We start from the raw sequence: 10,517 nt of genomic DNA, 5'->3' as shown, positions 1-10,517 counted from the left end.
AGGGATACAGAGCTCAATGGGACTTCCTGGAGGGATACAGACCTCAATAACAGAGGAATACAGAGCTCAATGGGACTTCCTGAGGGATACAGACCTCAATAACAGAGGGATACAGAGCTCAATGGGACTTCCTGGAGGGATACAGACCTCAATAACAGAGGAATACAGAGCTCAATGGGACTTCCTGGAGGGATACAGACCTCAATAACAGAGGAATACAGAGCTCAATGGGACTTCCTGGAGGGATACAGACCTCAATAACAGAGGGATACAGACCTCAATGGGACTTCCTGGAGGGATACAGAGATCAATGGGACTTCCTGGAGGGATACAGACCTCAATAACAGAGGGATACAGAGCTCAATGGGACTTCCTGAGGAATACAGAGCTCAAATGGACTTCCTGGAGGGATACAGAGCTCAATGGGACTTCCTGGAGGAATACAGACCTCAATAACAGAGGGATACAGACCTCAATGGGACTTCCTGGAGGAATACAGAGCTCAATGGGACTTCCTGGAGGGATATAGAGCTCAATGGGACTTCCAGGAGGGATACAGACCTCAATGGGACTTCCTGGAGGGATACAGACCTCAATAACAAAGGGAGAATTACAGCCGAGAGACATACCAGGAAGTTTAATCGTTTTATTTAAACCAATAAAAATACACATTTTTCATTCAGGTTGATGATAGGACTTCCTTCTGTCTCTAAACCTGTTGCTCGACATGTCCACTACTCTGATACTGATTCCACTCGGCAGCAAACACGCATCCTGACCTCTCTACCCTATCTGACCTGGGACTCTACGAGGTGTTGGCCTCCTGGTGGAGGAGGGCACTGAGGTCCAGTCTGGTTTTGTCCAAAGCTGCCGTCTTGGCCCGGCGGGATGGACGGGGTACCGGCACCGAGTCTGGAACATTCTCCCCATCACTATGGAGGGAGGCGGAGAGGAGGAGGAGGGGAGGGAGAGAGATGGAGAGGGGGGGGAGAGAGATGGAGAGGGAGGAAGGAGACGGATGGAGAGGAGGAGGAGGGGAGGGAGAGATGGAGAGGAGGAAGGAGACGGATGGAGAGGAGGAGGAGGAGACAGGAGGAGAGGAGGAAGGGAGACAGATGGAGAGGAGGAGGGAGAGAGATGGAGAGGAGGGAGACGGATGGAGAGGAGGAGGGATGGAGAGGAGGATGGAGAGGAAGGAGAGGAGGAGGGGAGACGGATGGAGAGGAGGAGGGGATGGAGAGGAGGAGGGGAGAGGGAGGAGATGGAGAGGAGGAGGGAGACGGATGGAGAGGAGGGAGGGAGGGAGGGAGACGGAGGAGGGGAGGGGAGAGGAGGAGGGGAGACGGAGAGGAGGAGGAGAGGAGGAGGAGGGGAGACGGAGGGAGAGGAGGGAGAAAATAAAGGTGATATACAGAACGGATCCATTTCAACATTCAGGGACGATTAAGCACTTCTCCTCCCCTCCTCTCACCTCTCCTCGGAGGACTCTGCCGATCTGCTGGACTTCTTGGCTCCTTTGACTGTGGAGGGTTTCCTCTGACCTACACACACACACACGATCAACTGTTAGTGGTGCTCAACCGTGTCAGAGGTTCGCAGGAGGTGTGTAAGATGGGCGTATACCTCTCCTGGCCTCTTGGCAGACTGGTCCAGGTCATCTCTGTAGAGATGAAGACTAAGGAGTTACATCTCTCTCTCTCCATGTCATCTGATTCAGTCTAACAGTAACATGAACCACAACCCTCAGTAGTAGTCTCCTCTCTCTCTACCCTCAGTAGTAGTCTCCTCTCTCTCTACCCTCAGTAGTAGTCTCCTCTCTCTCTCTACCCTCAGTAGTAGTCTCCTCTCTCTCTCTACCCTCAGTAGTAGTCTCCTCTCTCTCTACCCTCAGTAGTAGTCTCCTCTCTCTCTACCCTCAGTAGTAGTCTCCTCTCTCTCTCTCTACCCTCAGTAGTAGTCTCCTCTCTCTCTAGTAGTCTCCTCTCTCTCTACCCTCAGTAGTAGTCTCCTCTCTCTCTCCTCTAGTAGTCCTCTCTCTCTACCCTCAGTAGTAGTCTCCTCTCTCTCTCTACCCTCAGTAGTAGTCTCCTCTCTCTCTCTACCCTCAGTAGTAGTCTCCTCTCTCTCTACCCTCAGTAGTAGTCTCCTCTCTCTCTCTACCCTCAGTAGTAGTCTCCTCTCTCTCTCTCTCTACCCTCAGTAGTAGTCTCCTCTCTCTCTCTACCCTCAGTAGTAGTCTCCTCTCTCTCTCTCTCTACCCTCAGTAGTAGTCTCCTCTCTCTCTCTACCCTCAGTAGTAGTCTCCTCTCTCTCTACCCTCAGTAGTAGTCTCCTCTCTCCCTCAGTAGTAGTCTCTCTCTCTACCCTCAGTAGTAGTCTCCTCTCTCTACCCTCAGTAGTAGTCTCCTCTCTCTCTACCCTCAGTAGTAGTCTCCTCTCTCTCTACCCTCAGTAGTAGTCTCCTCTCTCTCTCTACCCTCAGTAGTAGTCTCCCTCTCTCTCCCTCAGTAGTACCCTCTCTCTACCCTCAGTAGTAGTCTCCTCTCTCTCTACCCTCAGTAGTCTCTCCTCTCTCTCTCTACCCTCAGTAGTAGTCTCCTCTCTCTCTCTACCCTCAGTAGTAGTCTCCTCTCTCTCTCTCTACCCTCAGTAGTAGTCTCCTCTCTCTCTCTACCCTCAGTAGTAGTCTCCTCTCTCTCTCTACCCTCAGTAGTAGTCTCCTCTCTCTCTCTACCCTCAGTAGTAGTCTCCTCTCTCTCTCTCTCTCTCTACCCTCAGTAGTAGTCTCCTCTCTCTCTACCCTCAGTAGTAGTCTCCTCTCTCTACCCTCAGTAGTAGTCTCCTCTCTCTCTCTACCCTCAGTAGTAGTCTCCCTCCCTCAGTAGTAGTCTCCTCTCTCTCTACCCTCAGTAGTAGTCTCCTCTCTCTCTCTACCCTCAGTAGTAGTCTCCTCTCTCTCTCTACCCTCAGTAGTAGTCTCCTCCTACCCTCAGTAGTAGTCTCCTCTCTCTCTCTCTACCCTCAGTAGTAGTCTCCTCTCTCTCTCTCTCTACCCTCAGTAGTAGTCTCCTCTCTCTCTCTCCTCACCCTCAGTAGTAGTCTCCTCTCTCTCTCTACCCTCAGTAGTAGTCTCCTCTCTCTCTCTACCCTCAGTAGTAGTCTCCTCTCTACCCTCAGTAGTAGTCTCCTCTCTCTCTCTACCCTCAGTAGTAGTCTCTCTCTCTCTACCCTCAGTAGTAGTCTCTCTCTACCCTCAGTAGTAGTCTCCTCTCTCTCTCCCTCAGTAGTACCCTCAGTAGTAGTCTCCTCTCTCTCTCTACCCTCAGTAGTAGTCTCCTCTCTCTCTCTCTCTACCCTCAGTAGTAGTCTCCTCTCTCTCTCTACCCTCAGTAGTAGTCTCCTCTCTCTCTACCCTCAGTAGTAGTCTCCTCTCTCTCTACCCTCAGTAGTAGTCTCCTCTCTCTACCCTCAGTAGTAGTCTCCTCTCTCTCTCTACCCTCAGTAGTAGTCTCCTCTCTCTCTCTCTACCCTCAGTAGTAGTCTCCTCTCTCTCTACCCTCAGTAGTAGTCTCCTCTCTCTCTACCCTCAGTAGTAGTCTCCTCTCTCTCTCTCTACCCTCAGTAGTAGTCTCCTCTCTCTCTCTACCCTCAGTAGTAGTCTCCTCTCTCTCTACCCTCTCTCCCTCTCTACCCTCAGTAGTAGTCTCCTCTCTCTCTCTACCCTCAGTAGTAGTCTCCTCTCTCTCCCTCAGTACTCCTCACCCTCAGTAGTCTCCTCTCTCTCTACCCTCAGTAGTAGTCTCCTCTCTCTCTCTACCCTCAGTAGTAGTCTCCTCTCTCTCTCTACCCTCAGTAGTAGTCTCCTCTCTCTACCCTCAGTAGTAGTCCCTCTCTCTCTCTACTCAGTAGTAGTCTCCTCTCTCTCTACCCTCAGTAGTAGTCTCCTCTCTCTCTCTACCCTCAGTAGTAGTCTCCTCTCTCTCTACCCTCAGTAGTAGTCTCCTCTCTCTCTCTACCCTCAGTAGTAGTCTCCTCTCTCTCCCTCAGTAGTAGTCTCCTCTCTCTCTCTACCCTCAGTAGTAGTCTCCTCTCTCTCTCTACCCTCAGTAGTAGTCTCCTCTCTCGCTTTACCCTCAGTAGTAGTCTCCTCTCTCTCTACCCTCAGTAGTAGTCTCCTCTCTCTCTCTCTACCCTCAGTAGTAGTCTCCTCTCTCTCTCTACCCTCAGTAGTAGTCTCCTCTCTCTCTCTACCCTCAGTAGTAGTCTCCTCTCTCTCTACCCTCAGTAGTAGTCTCCTCTCTCTCTACCCTCAGTAGTAGTCTCCTCTCTCTCTCTACCCTCAGTAGTAGTCTCCCTCTCTCTCTCTACCCTCAGTAGTAGTCTCCTCTCTCTCTCTACCCTCAGTAGTAGTCTCCTCTCTCTCTCTCTCCCTCAGTAGTAGTCTCCTCTCTCTCTCTACCCTCAGTAGTAGTCTCTCTACCCTCAGTAGTAGTCTCCTCTCTCTCTCTACCCTCAGTAGTAGTCTCCTCTCTCTCTCTACCCTCAGTAGTAGTCTCCTCTCTCTCTCTACCCTCAGTAGTAGTCTCCTCTCTCTCTACCCTCAGTAGTAGTCTCCTCTCTCTCTCTACCCTCAGTAGTAGTCTCCTCTCTCTCTCTCTCTCTACCCTCAGTACCCTCAGTAGTAGTCTCCTCTCTCTCTCTACCCTCAGTAGTAGTCTCCTCTCTCTCCCTCAGTAGTAGTCTCCTCTCTACCCTCAGTAGTAGTCTCCTCTCTCTCTCTACCCTCAGTAGTAGTCTCCTCTCTCTCTCTACCCTCAGTAGTAGTCTCCTCTCTCTCTACCCTCTAGTAGTCTCCCTCTACCCTCAGTAGTAGTCTCCTCTCTCTCTCTCTCTACCCTCAGTAGTAGTCTCCTCTCTCTCTCTACCCTCAGTAGTAGTCTCCTCTCTCTCTCTCTACCCTCAGTAGTAGTCTCCTCTCTCTCTCTACCCTCAGTAGTAGTCTCCTCTCTCTCTACCCTCAGTAGTAGTCTCCTCTCTCTCTCTACCCTCAGTAGTAGTCTCCTCTCTCTCTCTACCCTCAGTAGTAGTCTCCTCTCTCTACCCTCAGTAGTAGTCTCCTCTCTCTCTCTCTACCCTCAGTAGTAGTCTCCTCTCTACCCTCAGTCTCTCTCCCTCAGTAGTAGTCTCCTCTCTCTCTCTACCCTCAGTAGTAGTCTCCTCTCTCTCTCCCTCAGTACCCTCAGTAGTAGTAGTCTCTCTCTCTCTCTCTACCCTCAGTAGTAGTCTCCTCTCTCTCTCTACCCTCAGTAGTAGTCTCCTCTCTCTCTACCCTCAGTAGTAGTCTCCTCTCTCTCTCAGTACTCCTCACCCTCAGTAGTAGTCTCCTCTCTCTCTCTACCCTCAGTAGTAGTCTCCTCTCTCTCTACCCTCAGTAGTAGTCTCCTCTCTCTCTCTACCCTCAGTAGTAGTCTCCTCTCTCTCTCAGTAGTAGTCTCTCTCTCTCTACCCTCAGTAGTAGTCTCCTCTCTCTCTCTACCCTCAGTAGTAGTCTCTCTCTCTCTCTCTACTCAGTAGTAGTCTCCTCAGTAGTAGTCTCCTCTCTCTCTCTACCCTCAGTAGTAGTCTCCTCTCTCTCTACCCTCAGTACTCCTCTCTCTCCTTACCCTCAGTAGTAGTCTCCTCTCTCTCTCTACCCTCAGTAGTAGTCTCCTCTCTCTCTCTACCCTCAGTAGTAGTCTCCTCTCTCTCTCTACCCTCAGTAGTAGTCTCCTCTCTCTCTCTCTACCCTCAGTAGTAGTCTCCTCTCTCTCTCTACCCTCAGTAGTAGTCTCCTCTCTCTCTCTACCCTCAGTACCCTCAGTAGTCTCCTCTCTCTCTCTCTAGTAGTAGTCTCCTCTCTCCTCTCTCTCTCTACCCTCAGTAGTAGTCTCCTCTCTCTCTACCCTCAGTAGTAGTCTCCTCTCTCTCTACCCTCAGTAGTAGTCTCCTCTCTCTCTACCCTCAGTAGTAGTCTCCTCTCTCTCTCTCTACCCTCAGTAGTAGTCTCCTCTCTCTCTACCCTCAGTAGTAGTCTCCTCTCTCTCTACCCTCAGTAGTAGTCTCCTCTCTCTCTACCCTCAGTAGTAGTCTCCTCTCTCTCTACCCTCAGTAGTAGTCTCCTCTCTCTCTCTACCCTCAGTAGTAGTCTCCTCTCTCTCTCTCTACCCTCAGTAGTAGTCTCCTCTCTCTCTCTCTACCCTCAGTAGTAGTCTCCTCACCCTCAGTAGTAGTCTCCTCTCTCTCTCCCTCTAGTAGTCTCCTCTCTCTCTCTACCCTCAGTAGTAGTCTCCTCTCTCTACCCTCAGTAGTAGTCTCCTCTCTCTCTACCCTCAGTAGTAGTCTCCTCTCTCTCTACCCTCAGTAGTAGTCTCCTCTCTCTCTCTACCCTCAGTAGTAGTCTCCTCTCTCTCTCTCTACCCTCAGTAGTAGTCTCCTCTCTCTCTCTACCCTCAGTAGTAGTCTCCTCTCTCTCTACCCTCAGTAGTAGTCTCCTCTCTCTCTCTCTACCCTCAGTAGTAGTCTCCTCTCTCTCTCTCTCTCTACTCAGTACCCTCTCTCTCTACCCTCAGTAGTCTCCTCTCTCTCTCTACCCTCAGTAGTAGTCTCCTCTCTCTCTCTACCCTCAGTAGTAGTCTCCCTCTCTCTCTCTACCCTCAGTAGTAGTCTCCTCTACCCTCAGTAGTCTCTCCTCTCTCTCTCTACCCTCAGTAGTAGTCTCCTCTCTCTCCCTCTCTACCCTCAGTAGTAGTCTCCTCTCTCTCTCTACCCTCAGTAGTAGTCTCCTCTCTCTCTACCCTCAGTAGTAGTCTCCTCTCTCTCTACCCTCAGTAGTAGTCTCCTCTCTCTCTCTACCCTCAGTAGTAGTCTCCTCTCTCTCTCTCTACCCTCAGTAGTAGTCTCCTCTCTCTAGTAGTCTCTACCCTCAGTAGTAGTCTCCTCTCTCTCTCCCTCACCCTCAGTAGTAGTCTCCTCTCTCTCTCCTCTACCCTCAGTAGTAGTCTCCTCTCTCTCTACTCCTCACCCTCAGTAGTAGTCTCCTCTCTCTCTCTACCCTCAGTAGTAGTCTCCTCTCTCTCTCTACCCTCAGTAGTAGTCTCCTCTCTCTCTCTACCCTCAGTAGTAGTCTCCTCTCTCTCTCTCTACCCTCAGTAGTAGTCTCCTCTCTCTCTCTACCCTCAGTAGTAGTCTCCTCTCTCTCTCACTACCCTCAGTAGTAGTCTCCTCTCTCTCTCTCTCTACCCTCACCCTCAGTAGTAGTCTCCTCTCTCTCTCTACCCTCAGTAGTAGTCTCCTCTCTCTCTCTACCCTCAGTAGTAGTCTCCTCTCTCTCTCTACCCTCAGTAGTAGTCTCCTCTCTCTCTACCCTCAGTAGTAGTCTCCTCTCTCTCTCTACCCTCAGTAGTAGTCTCCTCTCTCTCTCAGTACCTCTCTACCCTCAGTAGTAGTCTCCTCTCTCTCTCTACCCTCAGTAGTAGTCTCCTCTCTCTCTTACCCTCAGTAGTAGTCTCCTCTCTCTCTACCCTCACCCTCAGTAGTAGTCTCCTCTCTCTCTCTACCCTCAGTAGTAGTCTCCTCTCTCTCTCTCTCTCTCTCTCTCTCTACCCTCAGTAGTAGTCTCCTCTCTCTCTACCCTCAGTAGTAGTCTCTCTCTCTCTCTCTCTACCCTCAGTAGTAGTCTCCTCTCTCTACTCAGTAGTAGTCTCCTCTCTCTACCCTCAGTAGTAGTCTCCTCTCTCTCAACTCCTCAGTAGTAGTCTCCTCTCTCTCTCTACCCTCAGTCTCCTCTCTCTCTCTACCCTCAGTAGTAGTCTCCTCTCTCTCTCTCTACCCTCAGTAGTAGTCTCCTCACCCTCAGTAGTAGTCTCCTCTCTCTCTACCCTCAGTAGTAGTCTCCTCTCTCTCTCTCCTCTCTCTCTCTCTACCCTCAGTAGTAGTCTCCTCTCTACCCTCAGTAGTAGTCTCTCTCTCTCTCGATACCCTCAGTAGTAGTCTCCTCTCTCTCTCTACCCTCAGTAGTAGTCTCCTCTCTCTCTACCCTCAGTAGTAGTCTCCTCTCTCTCTCTACCCTCAGTAGTAGTCTCCTCTCTCTCTCTCTACCCTCACCCTCAGTAGTAGTCTCCTCTCTCTCTACCCTCAGTAGTAGTCTCCTCTCTCTCTCTTACCCTCAGTAGTCTCTCTCTCTCTCTCTACCCTCAGTAGTAGTCTCCTCTCTCTCCTTACCCTCAGTAGTAGTCTCCTCTCTCTCTCTCTACCCTCAGTAGTAGTCTCCTCTCTCTCTCTACTCCTCACCCTCAGTAGTAGTCTCCTCTCTCTCTACCCTCAGTAGTAGTCTCCTCTCTCTCTCTACCCTCAGTAGTAGTCTCCTCCTCTCTCTACCCTCAGTAGTAGTCTCCTCTCTCTCTACCCTCTAGTAGTCTCCTCTCTCTCTCTACCCTCAGTAGTAGTCTCCTCTCTCTCTCTACCCTCAGTAGTAGTCTCCTCTCTCTCTACCCTCAGTAGTAGTCTCCTCTCTCTCTACCCTCAGTAGTAGTCTCCTCTCTCTCTCTACCCTCAGTAGTAGTCTCCTCTCTCTCTACCCTCAGTAGTAGTCTCCTCTCTCTCTCTACCCTCAGTAGTAGTCTCCTCTCTCTCTACCCTCAGTAGTAGTATCCTCTCTCTCTCTACCCTCAGTAGTAGTCTCCTCTCTCTCCTTACCCTCAGTAGTAGTCTCCTCTCTCGCTTTACCCTCAGTGTTGACATCGACAGGCTGTAGTGTCGTAGTGCTGAGATCTGGTTGGTTATTTGAGTCCTGCAGCTGTCCAATCAGCTTCTCCAGAGCACGCAGAGCGATACGATCCTTTACCTCCTACACAGACTTGAGTTAGTTTGGTGTCATCAGGAAATGTGTTGTGTTGTAGCAGGGTCACCAGGTGTTGTAGCAGGGTCACCAGGTGTTGTAGCAGGGTCACCAGGTGTTGTGTTGTTGACAGTACTGTACCTGTGTAACTTGTTGTAGCAGGGACACCAGGTGTTGTGTTGTTGTCAGTACTGTACCTGTGTAACTTGTTGTAGCAGGGTCACCAGGTGTTGTTGTCAGTACTGTACCTGTGTAACTTGTTGTAGCAGGGTCACCAGGTCTCTCGTTGTGTTGCCGTCAGCACTGAGCTCCAGACTGTTCAGTACTTTGGCGTAGAGACGGACTTCGGGAGCTGACGGGTCCTTCAGCATCTCGCCACACACACGCACTGCCAGGTGGTCATGGGCACACACCTCCTACCCCCACACACACACACACACACACACACACACACACACACACACACACACACACACACACGTTTAGCCTCCAGAGAACACACTTCAGACAGAGGGATGTATTGTGATTCTACATGTATTGTGATTCTACGTGTATTGTGATTCTACGTGTATTGTGATTCTACGTGTATTGTGATTCTACGTGTATTGTGATTTTATTGAAATTCGAGGTTCCAAACATATTGTTCACCGTGTGTCTGGTGCAGAGAGAGCCACGAGAAAACAAGCTCTGAAAACATGTTCACTATTTAAAAACAAGATGGAGGACAAGTTAGGCACAGCTGAATTAGCACGAGCTAACGCTACCTAGCAAAATAAAATAAAGTATATATTTTTTTTTACACAATCGAAAGTATCGATATAATGGACAAAAATAATATTGTGATATGCAACTATGGACCCCCCCATCACTATTATATAGAGGTTATATTAAATATTACCTGTGTGTTAGAGGTCTGTATATCTATGGACCCCCCCATCACTATTATATAGATGTTATATTAAATGTTACCTGTGTGTTAGAGGCCTGTATATCTATGGACCCCCCATCACTATTATATAGAGGTTATATTAAATATTACCTGTGTGTTAGAGGCCTGTATATCTATGGACCCCCCCATCACTATTATATAGAGGTTGTCAGGTTATATTAAATATTACCTGTGTGTTAGAGGCCTGTATATCTATGGACCCCCCCATCACTGTTGTATAGAGGTTATCAGGTTATATTAAATGTTACCTGTGTGTTAGAGGTCTGTATATCTATGGACCCCCCCATCACTATTATATAGAGGTTATCAGGTTATATTAAATGTTACCTGTGTGTTAGAGGCCTGTATATCTATGGACCCCCCATCACTATTATATAGAGGTTATATTAAATGTTACCTGTGTGTTAGAGGTCTGTATATCTATGGACCCCCCATCACTATTATATAGAGGTTATATTAAATGTTACCTGTGTGTTAGAGGCCTGTATATCTATGGACCCCCCCATCACTATTATATAGAGGTTATATTAAATGTTACCTGTGTGTTAGAGGCCTGTATATCTATGGACCCCCCATCACTATTATATAGAGGTTATATTAAATATTACCTGTGTGTTAGAGGTCTGTATATCTATGGACCCCCCATCACTATTATATAGAGGTTATATTAAATATTACCTGTGTGTTAGAGGT

The 10,517-nt window shown here is 49.2% G+C and overlaps 1 pseudogene; it reads right to left on the bottom strand.

Moving 5' to 3' along the window:
* Positions 1-632: 632 nt before the first annotated feature.
* LOC135506627 (condensin complex subunit 3-like) overlaps positions 633-10,517 on the bottom strand; it is a 64,124-nt pseudogene continuing 54,239 nt past the window's right edge.

Source organism: Oncorhynchus masou, chromosome 20 (genome assembly GCF_036934945.1).
Source record: "Oncorhynchus masou masou isolate Uvic2021 chromosome 20, UVic_Omas_1.1, whole genome shotgun sequence".
Taxonomy (NCBI): Eukaryota; Metazoa; Chordata; class Actinopteri; order Salmoniformes; family Salmonidae; genus Oncorhynchus; species Oncorhynchus masou.
The sequence above is the reverse complement of the archived record's forward strand: the minus strand, read 5'-3'. Positions and strand labels throughout refer to the sequence as shown.